At 38.2% G+C, this 24,183-nt stretch overlaps 1 long non-coding RNA gene across 1 annotated transcript; it reads right to left on the bottom strand.

Moving 5' to 3' along the window:
- Positions 1–7,336: 7,336 nt before the first annotated feature.
- LOC110124717 (uncharacterized) lies at positions 7,337–16,567 on the bottom strand. The gene is made up of 4 exons (XR_011482769.1): positions 16,485–16,567; positions 12,388–12,419; positions 9,485–9,673; positions 7,337–7,653 (listed from the first exon to the last, which is right to left on the bottom strand). It is a non-coding gene; the product is annotated as an uncharacterized lncRNA (long non-coding RNA).
- Positions 16,568–24,183: the final 7,616 nt, after the last annotated feature.

Below are 24,183 nucleotides of genomic sequence, written 5' to 3'. Positions count from 1 at the left end.
CTGGCTCCAACATTTATAAGGGTATATGCTTTTAGGTGAGTTTTTCAGTCTCTTTATGCCTCAGTTTCTTTATGGGTTAAGTAGGGTATTATGCTAGTATATGACTCATGTTGTTGCCATGAGAATTAAAATATGTATTAGGATGTTTTTAGCTTCTGGTTCAGGGATCTGGATCCAATAGACTTATACCAAGAATATATTGTTTTCTGAAAAGTAGTTGAATGTTTGTTTCATGCCTGCTGTAACTGGAGCTCAGTTCTAGCCCCCTCGCTTCCTTTTTTTTTTTTTTTGTTCTGCTGTGTCTGTCTGATGTGTCTCTGTATTAGTCATTCAGTCGTGTCTGAATCTTTGCGACCCCATGAACTGTAGCCCACGAGGCTCCTCTGTCCAAGTGATTCTCCAGGCAAGAATACTGGAGTGGGTTGCTATGACCTCCTCCAGGGGATCTTCTTGACTCAGGGATCCAACCCTGCATTGCAGGCAGATTCGTTACCATCTGAGTCACCAGGGAATCCCTTTGATATGTATGGGCTTTAACCACACACTGGTTTCCTCTCATATCCCCAAATGCTCTTAGCGTCACCCAAGCAGCATAGATTCTCATTCATGTCCTCTAGAGAAGAGAGACAAGCATCTCTTGTTTTCCTCTGACAGCAAAGCACTTTATTGCTGGAAGCTTCCAAATGTGACCTCCTCCTTATTATTGGTTCAAATTAGCTGAGGCCTTTGCATTGTCAAACCAATTACTGAGAAGTATGCAAAGGGAATACAGGCTTCCCTTGCTTTCTGAAAGTAGAGTGTTCTATGAAGCCTTTCATAAGCTGAAATGGTGTAAAGCGAACAAGCAATTACTTTAGGACACATCTTGCTAATGGAGGCACAGAATAAATCGAGCACAGATGCTCACAGATGTAGTTCAAAGTTATGGCAGGTTGATGCTGAGATGCTGGGTGTAGTTCCAGGGAAGGGGTTTGGTGGTACCACTCTGCCTGCTAGAGTTGCCCCCTGCCTCTATAATGGCTCACTGCAAACCAAAGCTGAATGCTATTTTCACTTTCTGTTTTTCTTTTTTTCATAAAAGTGAAAATTCTATTTGGATTTCTATCAGTTAATGAAAGCAAGCACTTATGTAGTTCTTTTGCAAAAATGAAATGGTGGACTTTCAAAAAAATAGAGGATTGAAATAGATATTTCAATCAATTTAGGCTACTCATCTGGGCAGGAGTCTATATCCACTACAAGTAAGGGACCACTTAGGACTGGAATTGGAGTATCTAAAGATGTGATGAGTATTAAACAACATTATTATTTTTTAATTAATATATTTATTGGGAAATTAATTGACAATGTATTAAAAGCATGAAGCATAGAGCTTGGGAATACTAAGTACTTAAAGAATGGAAACTACTACCATATAATAAGCCCCCATTCCTAATCAGTGTACCCACCCACTCTACCTGGACCAGCATATTCACTACTGTTTTCCACCACGTCTCTTCATACCTGCTATGTCTGATACCTGGAATCCAACCCTGCAGAGCTTACCACATCACACAGCCTGTGGCATCCATCTTCAAAATCATCTTTATGATTCTTTTTCTGACTTCCTCAAATGGAAAGGAGTCTCTTTTTTCTATGGATTCTGATAGCACTTTCTCTAATATATACTTTTCAAATGATGGCACAAAGTTAATAATATAAATTGATAGTCTCAGTTTTCTAAGAATTCATAAAGTGCTGGAAGTTAGAGTTTGTACATGTTCTTCCAAAGTTCCTGACCTGACGCAAGGCAGTTAATAGCTACTCACTGAACAATAGCTGGCTGATTGCTATAAATGACCAAGTGGCCTCTGGAAAGAGAAGCCTTTTACCTTGAATCACTTTTTAAAGAATGAAAGGACAGCAACACAAAAACAAATGCACAACAAGAGAGGATTTTCAGTGTTTTTTTTTTTCCCTCACAAAAAGAACTTTGGCATTGTCAGCTCCTCATCAAAGGATTATTTTTGCTCTTAAGAAAATCTATGAACAGAGAAAAAGTTAAGTTTAGACAGTCAACAAAAAATCATTGCAAATTAAAACAAAATGTTTTCACAAATGCCCCAAAACTAGTGTGAATGTTTTCTCTGTCTACATCCATGCAATATAAGAAATGTTTCTATCCTCTTAGAAAAGCAGACATGCTCACTCCACATTTATTTTGTCCTCTGGAACCCTCAATCCTTCCCACTCCCAACGTCCATGGGTTCATAGACTGCAAGTCAAGGGCAGCGGCAAAGGGTGAGTTGAAGTTATGGTGACCACAGAGGACAGGTCACTTTCCATGGACCCTTGACAGACACAAGCTGGGTAGGGCCTGTCTGGTAACCTTCTCCTGGTGACTTGCTAGCACCTATGAACTAAAATCCAAATTTGACATGCCATTTAATTGGGCTCCATTTGATTACTCCTTACTTCCTGTTGCCTTTTCCACTGCATTTAAACTCTCCTTTTGTTTCTTCGCCAAGTATTGCTTCTTTTCTCTGCTTAAGTTTTTCTTTCTAGATCCCTCTGGCTAGAGCGCTTCTAGCCCACCCCTCCATCCACAAGACCCAGTCAGTCATTCCTTCTCTCACAAATCTTTCTTTTCTTCCTCTTCTTGACACTCAACTCAGCTGACCCCTTATCATCTCGATTTTTGGAGAACATCATTCATTCAGCACTTGGTAATATAAACTGGTGTGGTTTTCCCTACGATTTCATGTGTGTTTGTCATCTCTCATCATTTTTATGGGAATGAATTTGGGCTGTGATATTCTGGCTCCCTTTTAACTCTTTCCACAGTATTCAGCACCTCTTCTTCTTCAATCCACACTCTAGCACAGAGAATTTGACACAAATACTCATGCGTGTTTGGTGAATTTCAAGTTATTGCAGTGAATTACAATCCACTCTGGCCATATCTGAGCATAATGTTCTTTTGCAGTTTTTCTCTTTGGTTTGGTGTCGGGTTATGACAGCCAGGAATCCCTCTACTCTGTTTGGTACCACACTGGAGACAAAAAGAGTAGTCTCTCTTTAACTGAGAAGCAATAAAGCTGCTCATATCAAGGGGTAGCATTAGAGGGAGAGGGGTGGGGAGTTTAGAAACCAGTGCTTGAATAGTCCATCCTCTTCCCAGCCTTCTGGGTAATGAATTCCAGTGGTCATGGACCATTCCTAGCTCTTTATAAAATAGATCTCCCACATTACAGCAGCTCTGCTTGGTTCTGCTTAAGTCAGGTCACGGAGAGATACAGGGGAACCATGTAAAACTGATTATTAGGTGAAGAGCATTGCTTATATATATTTGCATTTTATAAATAGCTGCTAATGAGCTATGTAATTTATAGTTCATATAAATATATAATAACACAAACTAGTGTTACTAGAAAACTTTGATTTATATGTACATATTAAAAATCATTCAGAAAATAATAAGTTATAAAGGTAACAATAAATCCTCTCAAATATCATCACACTTCCTTGGTCCTCTTCATAACATAACTAAAGTCTTTCCAGCTGATACCAGTGGTAGAGAACCCGCCTGCCAATGCAGGAGACGAAAGAGATGTGGGTTTGATCCCTGGGTCAGGAAGATCCCCTGGAGAAGACCACGGCAACCCACTCCAGTATTCTTGCCTGGAAAATCCCACAGACAGACAGAGCCTGGCAGACCAGGTCCATAGGGTCACAGAGAGTCGAACATGACTGTGGTTCTTGAGTTTGTCACAATAGGGTGGATTACTGACATGGTTAGCGGATTTGGGGTGAGGGAAAAGATGAAGTTCAATTGCAGTGACTGAAGATATATTGAGAAGTGAGGAATCTGTTAACAATGGATATAGAAAAGATGAGTAGTTTTACTTTAAGGAGAACAGAAAAATGAGGCAATTTCCAAACTGTCATGGGTTCAAGGTAGCACCAGTCATCTAACATAGCAGTCAATCAGCATGAGTTTACATAATTGCACCTCAGTGGTGGCTTTGACAGCTGAAAATTCCTGCCTGAAAAGCTTCTAATTTATTTGTGAAACATAATGCAATATCATAAGATAAGAACGGATGGTGATTGGAGGTAGTAAGGTGAAAAAATAAAATCTCTCTCTAAACAGTAGAATTAGGAATAATGGGGGGAAAAAAATCATAGCAAGAGTAAACTGGGTTTAGTGTTAGGACAAAATAATAGCCTAAAAACGATGCTCTTGTTTAGTGCCTGTGTGATCTTGGACAAGTCACTAGAGCTCTCACATCTCTGGTCCCTCACCTTGCACACCATGTACCAATATGGCGGTTGCACGGCTTAAGCCATCATATCCAAGCACATAGCATAGTGCGGGTTCACAGCAAGTTCTCCCAGTGTTGGCCTTTCCTCCCTGGAACAGGTGGATGTCATCTCAGCTAAGGCTGAGCTGTAAACCCTCAGGTGTGCTGATAAAAGACCTCAAAGGATAGAACAGGTAGTTAAAATGAGTGCTCATAAATTCTGACATTCTACTGTTCTGAGCCCTCAACAAAGTGTAATCATTTCTGTGATAAAATGACCCAAGCTAATATTTCAAAGTAAACCTTGGAACTACTTTTTGTAGGGAGAGGGCATTCTGCTGCTTATACGTGTTTTAGAAATTTGTGGATAAAGTAAAAGATTGAGCCAGAGATAACAAACTTACATTACTGAATAAATAAATACACACTCAGAAGAAGTTATTTAAATAAAAAGTCAAATCTTTACATGATCAGAGACTGCTTTCTCAAAAGTTGAGTTTTGCAGAAAGAAAAAATATAGCAAAGTGGTCATTATTAAAAAAAAAATAGGAACTTGTTGCTAAATACATTTTTCAACTATGTTTTTTAAACCAAATATACATGTAGGCACAGCCTATATTTTTAAGTACAGAAAGAACTATTACAAAAAGGCATTAACCTGACTCTTTCATGTCCACAGAGAAAAGGAATAATAACAATAAATGACCTGTTAAAAGTTGTTCTGGTTAAATGCAACGTGTTCATGGAGAGTAGTCTCTTAACTGATCTGGAGTGCTATAAAAATGGGACATGCATTCTGGTGGGTATCTTGCCTGGAAGTGGGTTGCTAAAAGAGTTTTTCCTAAATTCCCTTATAAAGTCTGGATAGAGAAACCCATTTTATCTCCCTACCACTGGCAGGGCACCCAATTGAGAGAAAATTTCAAATAGGAAGTATTCATCAATTTATTAGGAAAATTTAGATGACAGTCCACCCAGGATGATTATTTGGTTTCATGAAGCCAAAGTATCAAACTGATTGACTGAAATATACGTTTTCTTCCTCATCTATTTATATTTTTCTGGTTATAGATATATTCCCTTTATTTGGAAGAATACATATCACATGTACAAATTCAAACAACTTTTAGAACTTGCTTTTATTTTTCCATTTTATTCTCTTCCAATTTTCCTAGTTTTTTTAATGTTTATCACAGAGGCATTGAATATTTGTTATACATCACTAGTAAAACTCATCCTTTTTCAGTTCAGTTCATTCGCTCAGTCGTGTATAACTTTTTGTGACTCAGTGAACTGCAGCATGCCAGGCCTCCGTGTCCATCACCAACTCCCGGAGTTTACCCAAACTCATGTCCATCAAGTCGGTGATGTTATCCAACCATCCCACCCTCTGTCGTCCCCTTCTCCTGTCTTCAATCTTTCCCAGTGAGAGGGTCTTTTCTAATGAGTCAGTTCTTCGCATCAGGTGGCCAAAATATTGGAGCTTCAGCATTAGCCCTTTCAGTGAATATTCAGGACTGATTTCCTTTAGGATTGACTGGTTTGATCTCCTTGCAGTCCAGGGCACTCTCAAGAGTCTTCTCCAACACAATAGTTCAAAATCATCATTTCTTTGGTGCTCAGCTTTCTTTATGGTCCAACTCTCACAACCATATAGGACTACAGGAAAAAACAGTTTTGACTAGGCAGAACTTTGTTGGCAAAGTAATATCTCTGTTTTTTAATATGCTGTCTAGATTGGTCATAGCTTTTCTTCCAAGAAGCAAATTTTTTTTTTTTTTAAGTTCATGGCTACAGTCACCATCTGAGTGGTTTTGGAGCCCAAGAAAATAAAATCTGTCACTGTTTCCATTGTTTCCAGGATATTTGCCATGAAGGGATGGGACTGGATGCCATGATCTTCATTTTTTGAATGTTGAGTTTTAAGCCAGCTTTTCACTTTCATCAAGAGGCTCTTTGTTTCCTCTTCATTTTCTGCCATAAGGGTGGTCTCATCTGCATATCTGAGGTTATTGATATTTCTCACTGCAATTGTGATTCCAGCTTGTGCTTCATCCAGCCTGGCATTTTGCATGATGTATTCTGCATACAAATTAAATAAGCAGGGTGACAATATGCATCCTTGACATACTCCTGCCCCAGTCTGGAACCAGTCCATTGTTCCCTATCTTGTTCTAACTGTTGCTTCTTGACCTGCATACATATTTCTCAGGAGACAGGTACGGTGGTCTGGTAATCCCATCACCTTAAGAATTTTCCATAGTTTCTTGTGATCCACACAGTCAAAGGCTTTAGCCTAGTCAATGAGCAAAAGTAGATGTTTTTCTGGAATTCTTGTGCTTTTTCTAAGATCCAATGATGTTAACAATATGATCTGCCTTTTCTAAATCCTAGAACTAAGGATTCTAACATCTGGAAGTTCTTGATTCATATACTGTTAAAGCCTGACCTGGAAAATTTTAAGCATCATTTTCCTAGCGTGTGAGATGAGTGCAATTGTGTGGTAGTTTGAACATTCTTTGCCATTGCCTTTCTTGGGATTGGAATGAAAACTGACCTTTTCCAGTCCTGTGGCCACTGCTGGGTTTTCCAAATTTGCTGGCATATTGAGTGCAACACTTTCACAGCATCATCTTTTAGGATTTGAAATAGCTCAGCTGGAATTCTGTCACCTCCTCTAGCTTTGTTCATAGTGATGCTTCCTAAGACCCACTTGACTTTGCATTCCAAGATGTCTGTCTCTAGGTGAATGATCATGCCATCATGGTTATCTGGGTCATTAATATCATTTTTCTGTAGTTCTTCAGTGCATTCTTGAATGGGAGTGACTAGAGATCTCTTCCAGAAAATTAGAGACACAAATAGAACATTTCATGCAAAGATGGGTACAATAGAGGACAGAAATGGTATGGACCTAACAGAAGCATATACTAAGAAGATATTAAGAAGAGGCAACAAGAATACACAGAGGAACTATACAAAAAATTATCTTAAAGGACATTCAATAGCATTAAATAAATACAAAGATTCATATACATCTTACACAGGTATGCTAAGGAGTCTACAATTTCATTGAAAAGACAATATGTATTTATGAAATATTTAAGAAATAGAACATTTACACTGAATCAATGTTGCCATCCAGGATGTGAGTATGAATAAGGCAATAAGATCCTAACAGACATCCTAAAAGTCTTGGTTTTAATAAGTTGGTGAAACTGGAAGCCAGGAACCAGGGCTGTGAAGGAGGATATGATTCCATCACTGATTGCACTGGGCCTCCAGGTGGGTCATTTAACCTTGCCTGTCTTCAGATTTCCTATCACCAAAAAGGAAATTAAAACTGGAGTTCATTCACTTGGGTGGCAACCTAAGAGACAGAGAACATCTTATCGTCCTATTGATAATTGTAGACTCACAGAATTTTTGAGTTGGATGGGTTTTTAGCCACCACCAAATTAATCCCCTCGTTTTACAGATATTGGTGCTGGGACTCAGCAAGGTGAAGTACCTCACTCAAGGTCAAGCCAGCTGGCCAAGCCTTTTAGCCTAAAAGTCCATCATGATATAACACAGGCCTATACCACTGAAAAGTATCCTTTTCTTTTTTCCTCTGTGTGCCCATAAAAACATCTGTGTTCAGTTAAAAACTATTTGAGAGCATAGGATATATTGCACCTTGAGATATATGGCAATTATGTACTAATGACCAATTCACAAATACTGTAACTCTTAATGTCAGGCTTAATATTTGTCTAAAGATGGAAGATCAGAGTTATAACTGCATTTCTATTATCCTTATTTGGGGAGGAATAGGAAATTCTTTACTTAGCAAATTATGTTTGAGGCTATTTGGGAAGGTGAATATATCCTGGCTTCTGATTGATTCTTCTAGGACCAGTCTACCTCCTGTGGAAATTGTCCCTCTTAAAAAGGCAGAAGAGGTTATAATAGCTTCAAACCAAAACCAAACCAAAGAGATCATATGTTATTTTCACCAGTCCAAGAAATCCATACAGTAATAGTAAGACAAATTAGAGGAAGTTTTCATTGGATTTCTTTTGGTCACATCCTGACATTTATTCAGTCTCATGCAAATTTTCCTCAGGACTTGAACAGGTGCAAATGGGTGTGTTCTTACAGCAGGCATTTTTAGTTACATTTTGAAAAGCCAGCACAAATCATTTGGCCTTACGTCCCAAAGATGTTTCCCTTCTATTTCCTGTAGAAGAAAGAAGATATCACCAACTTCTTTTCAGCAATGCTTTAAGGGAGATGGAAATCTCTGTTGCTCTGTGAGCTCCGGGCATTGTGTTTGGTGGTTTACAAAGGCATTTCCTATAATGTATGGAATGAACTGTTTCAAGTTTTTTTTTTCCTTGCTGCTATAATTTTTATATCTCATTTTACCTCTGTAATTAAGACAGGTCTGGTAGGTATTTAAATTAGCCCAGCTTTCATCTCTATCACACATTCATTTCAAAACTTTTATGAATATTTAATAGAGGTTTTATAATTCATGGTGATATGATGAACAGCCTTTTGGCCGTTAAGTCAATTGACAGAAAAAAAAAAAAATCTCTCTCTTCAGGCAGAAATAATAACGATTCTATTTCTGTTCCTAGATTGGTGATTACACAGTCACCTGTTTTCACATTAAACTTTGATGATAAATTACTCAGCAACCATGATAATATCAGAAGTTTTACTGGCCAGAACAAATTGTCAGTAATTGCTCACAAGATAAAGAGAAAGCACTTCCTCTCATTCCCCCTGTCCTTCCCCCGGGGGTTGTGGCTATGACCCCACAGTCCAACTGACTCCAATTTCTTTCGTTTGTTCTTTTCTTTTTATTTTGTTTCCTTTCAAACCTCGATCTGTCCGCCTAGTAAGAATATATTAATATTCCATTAGCATGGCTGTCGATTTGGCACGCACACACAGAATATAGGCTGCATAAAACAGTTAACTTTGAGATGAATTGCAGTTCAAACAGGTTCATTTTCTACCCAACTCCCCACAGGACATACATGCACATTTTAAAAAATATTTGGGGGAATGCCTCTAGATTAAAGAATGCATCAATTGATGCTGTTTCCAAAGCAACCTAGAGGTTTTATTTCGTTTAAACATATCAAAGGTTTAGGAAAAGAGTCTGATGATAATACCTAAATATGCATCAGAGAATTATAAAATCTAACCTTAGCATCAGATCCAGGTAGCTTGGGCATTCTGCCTTCCGTATTCATATCAGCACCAAACTGGAACCATTAATGATAAGTGGAGAATCGCATTTCATCCTCCAGTCCCTTTGAGTCTCCGGTGGCTGGGAAGGAGCCCTCACTAGATCATTCTGGAGAACTGGCCCATCCTCTAGGCACTAATGTCTCCTGTAACGGGGTCACAGACTCTATTGGCTCCCTGGGGAGGTAATTCTGCTGCCTAATAGCTTCTACTCCAACAAACTTTTTCCCTAATATGCAGACAACTCCTCTCTGCTCATTTCCTTCTCAGTGCCCCTTTTACTAGCCTGCAAATTCCTCTTTGGGGGTTTACAACCCTGAGGCAGAGGCTGTGATACCATAGCTCCTTGGCAGCAGCTTCATGAAACTACACACCCTACATCCATTTAATCCCACTGCATATGTTAAGGCTTTTATCTCCTTGAGCATTTTTGTGGCTCTGTACTTTATCCACACAGTATAAATGCATTATTTGTATAAATGATGAATTTGACTCTCTGCAACATGTCAATGACTACATGATAGTAAATACTCAAACATTTCCCATATCCCCGGTTTGCGCACACACTGCAAACACACACTGGACCTTAATGTATTCAATGCCCAAGGTTATTAACTCTAAAGAAATCCAAATAACTTTTGTTTTACATAAGGAGAACTGCAGAGAAATCTGGATTGCCCATCCCCAGCCCCAGTTCTTTCAAACTTTTTATCTTGGTGAGATTTTGGAAATCTGTCATTGGATGAGAGAGAATAGCACACTACATAACAGATCTATATCCTAGTTATTATCAATGCAAATTTGCTTCCATAAAAAGGCATTAAACACTAGCATGCTCAGGTCCAGTGTATTCAGAGCCCCATGCAGGAAATAAAATATTCTGTGACTATTCCCCTTCATTTGGACAGAGGTCTCACAAAGGGATGGGAAGAGTCAAATGTTATCTGAATTTCAGATGAAGTCATTTTGGAAATTATACCCTTTAGCTCGGTTGAAGAGAAAGGGTAGAATTCACTATCAACATTTCTATACATTCCAAACCCTCTCTCTTCAAAGGAAACCTTAGAACTGAGCTACCAAAGTGGCATCATGCGAGCAGGATCCCATAAACATCAACTGCCTCTGTTGTATAGCTTTTGATGTGTGAACAGAGTGTCATTGTGATGCTGGAAGAAGCCCAGCTCCGTCCTTCTTTATTATGGGCTGCAGGGCCTAATAGGCATAAAATAACTGCCAACTGGGCCCATGTGCCTTTTAGTGCTTTTAGATGCTGAATAATTTAAGTAATTCTATTCCAGTGAGGTGGGTGAACTTAAAAAGCAAATGTTTACAGGATGGTGGTTGTGAATAGATGGCTACTGTGGCACATACTTGTGCATACAAACATACACACACACACACACACACACACACACACACAGCCTTGCAGACAGACATAGAACTCAGGAAGGGAAAGAGTACCTTTGATATATGTGCAATTTGCATTTGGTAATTCAACCATTCCTTTTTACCTGTGAATCCTTTGCATTTGTGAATCCTGTACAAAATACACCCTTATGTATATAAAATTGAAATGAAAGCCTCATGATGACTTTTTAATTTCCATTTAATTTTATAGCTTTAATATATGGAAAAAAGTTAGTGTTGATAATAGTTTATCCTAAGTCATTTCAAGGAAACTTCTGGCCTAAGAGGAAAGTCCTTGGCTGTTTAGTGTTGTGATAACTGGCAGTTCTTGTAACGGAGTGAGTGCAATTTCTGTACTTCCAATTTGCCTTTCGGATCTACCTTTCTGAGATTATATTTATAGAGCTAAGTTTATTTATATCTCTATGTGAAAAGGTATACAGATTCACAGATGCAATGCATCCTAGCCCATCCCTCTATTATGTTTAACCCAGACTAGAGATTGGACACAATACACTCTGCTTTGCTTAGCACCAGGGTGGTAGACCAGATGAACTTAGGGAATCCTGGCAGACACTAAAGCTTTATGGAGATACAACTGTGAATGCACTGGTAAACATTTATATTGGATGCTTCATACATGTAAATATCTGAATATATATCTTTCCTTTGACCAACCCAGGAAATGACCACAGTTGAATATAAATTACAGGTTACTAGAAAGTCTGTGGCATGTTGAATTCACCATATATTTCAGTCACCCATAATAATTTTATTTTACATACCCTACTTACCCCACCCTGTATTGTTCCATGCTTCGGAGACTAAGAATTAGGAAGAGAAGTAGAATAGCATGAGCAAAGCTCCCAGATTTAGATTTAGAAAGAAGTTGAGTGGAAAGGATACTTAATAAGACCATATGATCTGGACAATTTGTTAGGCTGAGGATTTTACACATATACATGTTTGATCCTTATAGCAACCATATGGAACAGACTGCACTGTCCACACTACAGAAAAGAGTGCTGAAGCTCTGAGTAGCTTACCAAGGCCTCCCAGCAATTAGTGTCCTAAATCAAGATTTTCAGTCCACCCCTGACCACACAGTCTCAGATACTGTACTCATGTTATCTTCTGTGAGTGATGGAACCTCAGAGTTTGCACTGGATTCTAAATTCAGACTCTGTGGGTCGCCAACATTAACAGCTGGAGGAAAGAACTGAGTCATTATTCAGATGTACAGTTGCTTTATATAGATGCAGAATACACTGGGTCTATGGCAGCGTTTAAAGGGCTCTGGGGAGGACCCCTACTATTCCCCCAACGAACTCCACCACCTGCTTGTTAGCGCCTGCATTCCTTAACAGGGAACAACACCTTCTATCTCACAGAATTGAAAAGGCTTAAAATAAAACCTCCCAGAATATTGTAGTACACAGTCTGTAATACATACCTCAATTAGATGAGATCCCTTCCTGGGAGTACCTTTGAGCAGAGAATAACAAATGTAGGAAAAATGTGGACTGGCTGGAAGTCTCCCCTGAAAGAAATGACTGGAGTATTCTAAGTTTATTTATATACATAAACATATAATTTTTTAGGCTAGACATGTTCTGAGTATTTGATGATTGAATATGGACATCTATGTGCCATATGATGTCAGTAGGTCAGGATCTTCCTTTGCCCCAGGTCCCGTCCAGAACATGGAGACAGACGTTTCTGTATACTACGGGGATTCATTGACTTCACTGGAAATGCTTCATGTTTATGTGTTGCATGGAAAAAACTTTCATAACCATTTCTCTGAGAGAAAACTTCGAAGGAGAAAATAAAAACTTCAGAAAAATAAAGATAAATTGCTATTTTTCCTCTTGTATATAGCAGTGACTATCTGATGCAGATTTAAAAAACATATGCAACTATTAAGGAAATATGCTAACATATTCTTCAAAATGAGCCATGGAAACAAAGGAAAATAACCACAGTTTCAGCATAGCAAGAACACATGAGATCGTACTGATAAGCCACTCCCTACTGAGGGAATAACTACATTTCCATTTCTTAGAGCAAAAAGGAATCTGAGCAGACCCAATAAAAGCAAAAGGCCTTAACTAAATTGGAGGGATCATGGTCAGATAGCAGAAAGAGCTTATTGATGGAAAGGGATCAAATATTGACCTAGAGAGGTGAGTAATCCATTGCCTAAAGATATTCTGAAACAAAAATGTCTGTTCAATTCCCTAATTGCACAAGGAAATGATTCTTTTCTTCCTCAGAGACGTATAAAAGAAAAAAAGTCTTAAATTAATTAAACATTTTGCTTCATCCATTTAGCATATAATCAGTGTGATTTTCCTAATGTGGTACTAGTTATTTTACAACAATATGCACTGGTATTTTTAGATTATCTCTTAGTACCACATATTTTCCATACATTAGTGATCATAACATAGAAAGTCACTATTGCCAACCATATGGTTAATAAATAACATTGCAGAATATTTGCTAATCACAAAGTTCAGCTACTTCCTCAACATTCAATTGCTTTAAAATATCAAGGTTTACATTTTCAACTTATATTTCCTCAAATAGAATATTAAGTCCTGGAAGGTGGAGGCTATGCCTTTCTTGCACCTGAAAGTCTTCTGCATCTGATCATCCAATGGATCACTTTGACTCTTTTCCCTCCTTAACATGGGTTGAATGCAACGCCTTATTATCCTCAATATCACTATCTTCATACAGACCACATTGCCTTATCTTTCATGTAGAGTGCTAAAAGGATGAGCTAATTATGTTTTTGTTTTTTCCTTTGATCTTGCTCCTCTTTAATTTTTTTTCCTCAAATCTATGCAACATTCAGTTTTGATGACCCCCTTAAGAAGCCCTCTCTTTGTCTTCTAAGCCTCTTTTTTGAGAATATGTTTATCCTTTATAGAGCACTTGAAACACAGTGTTGTCTGTTACATTTACTTATCTTTTGCCTGACAAGACTATGAGCTTTGTAAAGACAACTTTTGAGCTGTTCATGAAACATTTTTCACCAGTTCTTCAAGTTCTCAATGAATATGTATTGAATAAAAAAATCCATGGTAAGGATCTGGGTTCCAAATCAGAGCTTAATAAGTGCTTACTATCTAAATTCATGTATTTATTAAACTTTGTAGGATCTAATTTATATTAATTAGACTTAGTCAAAAGAGTGTTTCCTCCCTTTGAGACAATAAATATCATGTCAAACATCAAATCAGAAGTGCTAGTTCAACAGACAGAGAAGAGAATGAAGAGACTGCTATTTTATGAACAAGAGAAAAGAATATTCAGTGTCCACCACTTAATTCTCCTCTGTTGTTTTTCTCAAGGGTGTATATATAAAACTGTTTTTCTTGTAACAATACAGAATTTTTGGCTAGGAACCATTAACACATGTATTAAGTCCTTGTGACAACTGATTAATTTTAGTTTAAGGTTAAGAATACAAAACAATGACTGTTGTTATGTAACATGCATTTTAATGATGTCACAGCAAAAATAAAGGATGAGAAAGATAATTCAATTTGCTTTCTCTAAAAGGTCAGTTCTCTTGAGATAAAAATTGTCCCTTAGGGTATCAATGCCTTTCTTAGCATACTTCCCCTTCTGCTGCCTCTCTGCTTCCTCCTGTTCCTCAGGGATGTAAGTATTTATATTTAAGGACAACCAGGCTATGTTGGTTTGCAAGGCAAGCGGGTTGGTGGAATGGAACAGAGGGACACCCCACGCTTTTAAAATGAAACTTTATGTGGTTTTTCCTTTGATTTTATCATTATTCCTGTACACTTTAATTTACTTTCAGTGCATTTAAGAAAAGAAAGGAAAATGGAGTATTACACTCCTGGTCTTTGTGCATATAAATACTGCATGAAGAGGTGAAGGTTTTGGTGAAAAAGCTTATACATCATTTGGTAAAAATTTATCCCAAGTGTTTTTAAGCCAGATCTCGTCTTTCTGCAGGATTGAATCTTTCATAACAACAGGCCCCAGAACAGGGTCTTCACAGACTTGGAAGTCAATATGGATTTGTGGAATCAATGGATTAGTATCTGACTCTAGATATGTTGGAAAACATTCAGTGCATGCCCCTTATGGCCCACCCAGTGGGATTCAGTAGGTTTTATGAACAAGAAAATAGATATTTAGGACACAGTTGTTTACAAGTTGAGCAGAAATTTCTTTGAAAATAAATATTTAGCTTTAAGTTTCAAAGAATAATACTGAAGGGGAATCTAAGTGGGCTATAATCAACCAGGTTATGAAAAATTTTTGAGTATGTTGTAATTGTGTATAAAGAGCAGAAAAAATATATAACCCTTGATATTAACAGTAGCATAAATCTGTGCTTTAAATATAAACCAATGAATGACTAAAAGGTAAATGAAGCATCAAAAGGAAAGGAGGATGCAATAATCTGATTTCATTAAAGACAATTTCTCAGAGAAAGAGATTTTTGTTAATGGGGAATGAGTGTTTGAGTAGACTGGAAGGCTTCCAGAAAAGGGTCTTAAAGGAGGAAAAAAATCATAAAGAAAAGTAAAGATATTCTAGAGAGAAAGTTTGATTTGAAGAAGTTGAGAAAGAGATAAGAGAAAGTGCAGTAGAAATTGATAAACTGTGTGGAGACATTTGTATTCACACATCCTTTGTGTGGAGATGCTCATATTTATAATCATGGGCCCTTACCATGATTACCTTCATATTAAATCAAATTGTAAGTTGGGAAGAGGCTACTATTCTGAGGTCTTGCAGACATAAGGGTCCACTTATGACTGAAAAAGAGGCACCACTGTCCTCAAGTGCCTCAGTGTGTGTTAGTTGTCCAGTCATGTCCGACTCTTTGTGACCCCATGGGGTGTAGCTGGCCAGTCTCTTCTGTCCATGGAATTCTCCAGGCAAGAATACTGGAGTAGGTTGCCATTCCCTTCTCCAGGCGATCTTCATGACCCAGGGATTTAAACTGGGTATCCTATGTTGCAGGCAGATTCTTTACTATCTGAGTCACCAAGGAAGACCCAAGTGCCTCTGATTAAATCAAACTAAGAACGGTCAAGTCAGCAGCCCTGGGCTTGGGTTACTTTGAGTTACTCCCTAACTGTGTGCAGTGCAAGAAACTTTTTAACCATTCCAGACTTGACATTCCTCATCTGAAAAGTAGAGATAATCAAGTAATGCTGACATGTGAGAAATCACTCTTCTAACTAGGATGTGCTTCCCAAATATAAACCATCTCCTCCTCTTTGAAAAACTGGTTGGAAAATCTGGTCAGGGAAGGCTTATTGGTAGAAATCAGAGTGAAAGTAGACCTAAAAATATTATGGCCTCAAGTTCATGCTTATGAATATTGGAAAATGATATTATTTCTGTCACTGTATCAGTGATTGCTTTCAGAAAAATCTATTCATTAGAGATAAAGTATTAAAGCACAGAAGAGCAAAGCTGGTAACTTTCCATGACAATAGAATCCAGATCTTGGTAAATAAAAAAGTGTACTTACTGAGTTGAGCTACAACTTACCTACAGTAAAATCCACTCCCTTTAGTGCATTTTTTTTTATCAAGTTTTACTTGTTTTAAATGCAGGTATAAGGTAAGACGTCTGTGCTGATGCAGCTATCTTTGTTTGCTCATCCCCATTGTGACCACAGGGACATAAATTGTAAGAAGTTCAGGCAGGAAAGGAGGAAAATTTATGATATCTACATAGAACAAAATGACAGATACACATCTGGCTCACTGTCCCACATGAAGGAATGACAGTAGAAATGGAGATGAAGATAGACAATGAAGAAGGTGGCTCATAGGTTCCAATTTTAATATCCTCAGTTAAGGATGACCATAGCTGTATAGTTAGTAGACAGAAGACCTAGGGAAATAACCTCAGATGAAGAGGAGAAGAGAGGAGAAAAATAAGTAGAAGATTGAACTTTCTAGGCAGAATTAGAGGTTTCCTCAAAACTGTTTACAAAGCAAATTTCTGGAGAGTATACCATATTGGCCCTCAGTTACATGACTAAGCTGCTGATTTTATATCCATTTTAAAATATATTGAGTTGACCTTCCCTTCCACTGAGCTGCTAGTCCCATAAAAATGTACAAATCTGCTCAAAATGGTATCTGATGGAAAGTAAACTTTTAATAAACTGTTATTACCAATAATCAACTAAAGTCTCAAAAGATGAATTCAAGTTATTTTTTCCCCCATTTGCCATCATAAATTTTGTAGTGAAGGACATAATCATAGCTCAAGTGAACAGAGCATTTCTCAAATTCTCAGGCTTCTAGCAGTTCCAATTGTCAGTGGCCCCCATGGAGAAAGAGAACTGACCTTTGCTGTTTTCCTATAGTCCACTTGCTAGTCCTACATGGACACAAAAGAATTTTACAATTTAGCAGGATGATACAAACTGAGGAATAGAGAAGATCCGAAAATAGGAGAGAAAATAACAACTTCAAATATGTGCAAAGATCAAGTAAGATAATATAACAATGATTAAACAACGCAGTCAGCATAAAATATAAAATCATTTGGGAATGAGCTTATTTTTTAAAATGTATGACCAAGAAGTTTTTTAAATATTGTTAGCTCTTTACATATAACACATCAAACTCATTTTTTTTCTTTTTTTCAAACTACACAGGGAATATCATTCCCTGAAGACACACTGTTTGTAGAGAAAATTAAAGGCCACCGTTTTTGTTGCTTCCCAAGGTTCCAATCAAACTTAAAGAGCAAAATGGCCAAGTTAGCTCCCACAAATACATGACTGGCAATGGCCAGAGAAGTGAGGGCTTGGAGAGCATAGGTGAATGTTACCAGATAGCATTCAGTCATCCTCTTCTCAACTGGCTTCAAAAAAGGGGACACTTGAGGCAGAGAGGGATGAGGATGGCTGATGTAAACAGTGTATAGACACTGTTTATATAAAGTGTTAGTATAATAAGTCTCCATTAAGAACATCTGTTGGCAGGTGTTTACAAGAAATACACTTTTAAAAAATAGCTATTTAATTTTTGTTAATATATAATTGATTTGCAATGCTGCATTAGTTTCAGGTATAGAGCAAAATGATTCAGTGATTCAGGGATATATATACGCATACATATATATGTGTATCTATCTATCTATATATATATATATATAGAGAGAGAGTGTCTTGTTTTTATATTATCTTCCATTATACATTACTATAAGATATTGCGTATAATTCCCTGTGATTTACAGTAGGTCCTTGTTGGTTATCTATAGCAGTGTGTATATTTTATTTTATTTTATTTTATTTTTTCCAGTGTGTATATTTTAATTCCACGCTCCTAATTTATCCCCCCATTTCCTCTTTGGTAACCATAGCTTTATAAATAAATGTATCTTTGTTTGCATTTTGGGAAGCACTTTATTCCCTAAGAATAATGTATAAAATGTGAAAATGTACATCATCAACCTTCAGTTTGACATCATAATGTCAGAGTCATCAGCTCATAACTATTGATAGTGATGAGAGTTAGGCCATAGAAGGAAAATGAAATACTCTCATTCTCTTGCAAACTTTTTTTTTCTTTAAGTTGAAAATTAGAAGCGATTTCCTTTATATTGCCAGGCAGCTCTGTGGGAAGGGAAGGTGCTCATGTATAGTGTTTAAGCTATCTCCTCAAAGTAACCCCTTACCTATTTGCCATATGCTTAAATTTCTACACATTAGAGTCATTTTTTCCAACTCCATTTTAGACAGACAGGCTCAGAAAGAAATTCCGTGTGAGGATGAACATAAATCTCCTCAAAAGCAAGATTTATATTAAACTACCTTTCACATTGGGCTTCCCAGGTGGCGCTAGTGGTTAAGAACCCGCCTGCCAATGCAGGAGACACAGAAGTAGGTTCGATCCCTGGGCTGGAAAGATCCCCTGGAGGAGGGTATGGCAACTCACTCCAGTATCTTGCCTGGAGAATCTCATGGACAGAGGAGCCTGGTGGGCTTAAGTCCATAGGTTCACAAAGAATCAGACAGGACTGAAGCCACTTAGCATGCACATGCTTTCCACATTTGTTGGATGTGGAAGAAATAAAAAATCATCTGACATATGAGAAACTTATTTTCAAAACAGTTTGGGTTGAATACAGACTAAAAAAATTCTAAAACAATTATTCTAGAGTTATTCCCAGATTTAGGGTCTCTGTGTTACTCAGCTCTAGAGATTCTAGGCAGTCTATGTGAAAGTGGCAGCGAAGTTGTTTAAGCTTGTGCAGCTGTACATGGCAGCACCATCTATATCTCAGTGAGCATAAATGAGACCTCTAGGCAGTTTTGAAAGAGAGTGATCTTAACTAGTGCAGATGGCTACTTAAGTAGACTTCTTAAATAGCCAGTGAACACTGGGCGTATCAATAGGCTCTCTCCAACTTTTCATGATTTCACCCCGATTTTTAATAAATGTGGAAGTTTTCAAATCATCCTTCCAAGAATACAACTGGCATTCTGTCTGTGAGGACTGTGTATTTATTATTATCACTGACTTTCTCCAATGTTCTTGATCGATTTCTTCTCCTGAACACTATTGACCAGCAAAGCAGTGAATGAACATTTTAATCACAGATGCTTCATTTACATGTAATACTTGTAACTTATTTATCAATTCAATACACATTATTTTTTCACTTAAGAGTGAATGTTGCTCTTGAGATAGATCATAGGACTGAGAGTTCGGAGGACAAGGAAACTTGTCTCTGATTCACACGAGTAGTACCAGAGTTGTGACCATGCCCCACATTTGCTTGAACCTCATCTATTATGTTTTCCTTTCACCATCTCTTGGCCCTGACAAAACCATGCATTCCCTTCATCAGCCAAGTAGAAACAGTCATACAAACATTTTTTATTTGTTTATTCTTTTGTTACAATATTAAAGCAAATGCCAGACAAATTCACTTTTCCAGGAAAGAAGGAAGATAAGATCTATATTTTGCTTTTATTTAAGGTGGGCTCACTTCGTGAAACTTGGCCAGCGCGTGCATGGCATGATTCAGATAGCCCCCTTATCCTAATCAACCCAACCCAAAATGTGGCGGAGTTCTCCATGTATGTTTCCTCATCCCCATGGCTCATGTGACTGTGGTTTGCCTCACACACAAACTCACTGCAGACTTCCAGGAAGGCACCTCCTTCCAGCCAGTTAATCAGCACCCTGTTCCCCCACTGCAGTCTGGCTAGACTAAGTAGACAGTGTCACTATTAAGCTGCAGAGGATCAGATGCTATGTCACACATGCGGTTTCAGAAGAGTGATTATAAGAGGGACAGCAGCCTCCCTGCCTGTGACACTGTGATGGCTGGCCTTGTGGACAAGCAGCCTGGAATCTCATTAGCCTATTTTCTGGCTGTAGCACTGCATGTTAAGCATCTGTCTTCTTTGATTGTAGTTCTTAGCTTGGGGCCTTTGGGGAGCATGCCTCTAGTCTAAATGCCTTGTTACAACTCTACTTTTCAACAGGGAGGGGAGGACTTTTCAAACTTATTTGCTTGTCTGTCCAACTGGAACGTCACCAATCAGTTTCTCCGCATCTGTAGCCACTTTTATCATTGTCCAATACAATTTCCTTTCTATTTACATTCATCTAACAGATCACTGAGGATTTTATTTTTATCCTGGCCAGGATACTGTGTAGGTCTTTTTTTTTCTGGTTTATTTCACCATCGTTTGACATTCTGCTTCCTGTGTCAGGAATCTTATTTAAAATCAGGTTCCTGAGCATACGTAGCTTTGCTTTCCACTGATTTGATTTGCATAGGACCAGGTAATCTGAATCTCCAGTTTGCTAGTTAAACAAGCCAAGTCTTGTAAATATCAGCATTCTACACTTGAGTCAGTTGATATAATTACATGCCATCATGGATACTACTAATGAGGCTGGTTAATATTTTTGGGGAGAATCTGATAACTAAGTACACCTTCTTAATTGTAAATTCTACCACCATCAAGAACTTTAAAGAAAGGAGAACCAGTCCCATTGCCCTCTAACAATTCTACAAAGATATTCACTCCAATCTAACAGGCACTTGAAGGTGACTTTAGGCCCAGGGGGCAATACTCTCCTACTATGTCCCTTATAGGTGCTTCTAGGGGCCTTTGGCAGCCCCTCCTCTGTACTTACACAGATGGCTAACACTCCATTACTGCCAGCCTAATGTGTGTCATGTATGGATATGAGATTTGAACCATAAAGAAGGCTGAGCACTGAAAAATTGATCCTTTCAAGTTGTGGTGCTGGAGAAGACTCTTGAGAGTCCTTTGGACTGTAAGGAGACCAAACCAGTCAATCCTAAAGAAAATCAACCCTGAATATTCATTGGAAGGGTTGATTCTGAAGCTGAAGCTCCAATATTTTGGACACGTGATGTGAAAAGCCAACTCATTGGAAAAGACCCTGATGCTGGAAAAGACCCTGATGCTGGAAAAGATTGAAGGCAGGAGGAGAAGGGGTTGACAGAGGATGAGATGGTTGGATGGCATCACCGACTCAATGACATGAGTTTGAGCAAGCTCTGGGAGATGGTGAAGGACAGGGAAGCCTGGCTCGCTCCAGTCCACAGGGTCACAAAGAGCTGGACCTGACTTAGTGACTGAACAACAACAGCAGTGCATGTCACTCTGACTTGTGCAGGCAAAATTCCATGGTAATAGGGCCCTGTTTAATACATAATACTAGGGCCCTAGTATTATGCTTGGCACTCTGTAGGGACTCACTGATGTGTACTTATTTTTATTGCATCAAATCTAGAGTTCACTAAGGGCAAGTATGATGTAGTGGGCAGCTCATGAACTGAGAATGAGGGTCGACACCCCAGAGTGCCAGCTTTCATTTGTGTGAATGAGGGATTTTCACTCTTCTGAGACTCAGTTTCCTCTTTTCTAACTTTCTACCAAATACTATCATTGCAAAGACTGAATGAAGTAAGAAGATTAATGAACCACACTCCCTGCCACAATGTCTAACACATACTGACAAAAAGCCAAACCTGGGTTTCTTTTTTCTCTCCCCATTCCCTTTGATACTGATTTTGAAGGTGGCTTTAAGAGACACATATCCTTTAATGGGCTTCCCTAGTAGCTCAGCTGGTAAAGAATCCACCTGCAATGAGGGAGACCTGGGTTTGATCCTTGGGTTGGGAAGATCCCCTCGAGGAGAGAATGGCTACCCACTCCAGTATTCTGGCCTGGAGAATTCCATGGACTGCATAGACCACGGGGTCACAAAGAGCTGGGTATGACTGAGTGACTTTCACTTTATCCTGTAACACCCAAGCCTTCCAATAATCCAAAGCCTCCTTGTGTTTCAAGTATTCTTGGCTATAAGTTAAGTGACCAGAAGCCATTAATGATTCGCTCATTGCCCCTAAAGGTACTTTCATAACCCAAGCAAAAGTAAAGCAGAGGGTTGAACCGTTTATTCTGTGAATTTGATTGATGTCGACAGGCAATCTGGACAGCTGAGGTCCAAATGCACACTTTTTTCTTTTTATTTCATGGCAGGATTGATTTTGACCTGAATCATCTGAATAACTGTTAACTCCCTGAAGACATGCCTTTCACTTTGTGGGTGTAGACAGCCATAGGAAGCAAGTATTCTTTTAACCTCCTCAAAACATGAAACTCTCAAACACAGAGAGGTTAATTGGTTTGACAAATGTCACACAGCTTTCAGTCCTGAGGCTGAGAGACAGCCCCCAGTTCTCCAGGCTACCCCTTCTCTCCACCCATTACAGAAAACTATTACAGCTGCTTAAACACGTCCATACTTTAAATAGAAATAATAACCTTTATAATCACACATTTCTTTCCTTTTGGGTATAGAAAATCATAGTCTGAAGCTAGTATAATAATGAAGTGATTACACATGAAGAATTGTTATTTTGTCCATTACCTAAATGTCATAAATGTCCTGTCGTAAACTAATTCTTTGCACTTAGGTAAACCAGACAACAGATGGTTGGGAAACAAATGAAGAAAGGAGGTTAAAGCTTTTTTTCTTTGTTTTTTTTTTTTTTAAAATCAAATGATCAATGATACTATTGTGAGTTGTGAATTCATTCATTCAATTAAGTGATTTAAAGCTTCTTCTATGAGCATGGTTTTGTGCTGTGGAAAGATAAACACATCTCAGGCTCCCATTGAAGTGCACTTCTCATAAGAATGAATGACGGGAAAAAAAAAAAAAAAAAAGAATGAGTGACGGGAAGCCTTCTGGAGAAAGATCAATACCAAGAGTGTAGAGGACTAGGATTCCCATCCTGGTTTTATACCAACTGGGCAAATCACCACTGCCCATGAGGAAAGGAAACTGTAGTAGCCTGTTTGGCTAACACTAATGGGTTTTATTTAGAAACCAGTGAGATCATGTAAATGAAATGGCTGAAAATGTTGAGGAACTCTATGAATGAATTACTATAATCTTTCTATTAAGGGAAGAAGACAAGACTGTGATTAGTACAGGCTGTATTTAAGCACCAGCTCCATGGAATGAATGTTATGAACTCTGTGAGTCTCAAAAAGGAGAAATTCATATCTGCATTGGTAGTTGAAAATAACCCTTGTGTTGAGACTGGGTCTTGGAATGGAGTTTTCGTTTATACGGCACTCTTAACTTTTATGCTAACAAATATAATGCTGTACATTCTCAGTATATAACCTCATATAACCTCATAGTTCATGAACCATCAGGGAACAGGTTATTGGTCCTATTTTTCCTTTAGGTAATTTGAAGTCCATATAGGTAAGTTCAAAATCACATAACAAACTACTTTTTAAAGATAGGAATTGTAACTATGGGCAGTAGAATTGGAATTGTCCTCTTCAAACATAAACATAATTTCACAAAAGAGATGAAGGAATGTGTTTTATTAAGCTACTTGTTTCCATTTTGTGGAGGAGGATGCTGAACTAAGGCAAGTCTTTGAATTACCTGTAGAATTCAATCATAGTTGTATGTATCCCTCCCCCTCACAGTAATTGAAAGCTCTTGTACATCACATTTTGTTCTGCCTCAAGTGTGATTGCACTTCATGGCCAGTCGTTTCATAATGCTGGAGCCCTTTGGAATGTGGAAGTAACTAGGCACAAGATAGGACCTAAGATACTTCGAAGCTACTCTTAATAGTTTAAGGATTAACTTGGTCTGTGACTTTGAGCAAATCCCTGAATTTCCCTTAACTTTCCTTCATTTAA

The sequence above is a fragment of the Odocoileus virginianus genome, chromosome 22 (assembly GCF_023699985.2).
Source record: "Odocoileus virginianus isolate 20LAN1187 ecotype Illinois chromosome 22, Ovbor_1.2, whole genome shotgun sequence".
In the NCBI taxonomy this organism is placed as follows: domain Eukaryota; kingdom Metazoa; phylum Chordata; class Mammalia; order Artiodactyla; family Cervidae; genus Odocoileus; species Odocoileus virginianus.
Note: the sequence above shows the minus strand (reverse complement) of the source record. Positions and strands in the feature narration are given on the sequence as shown.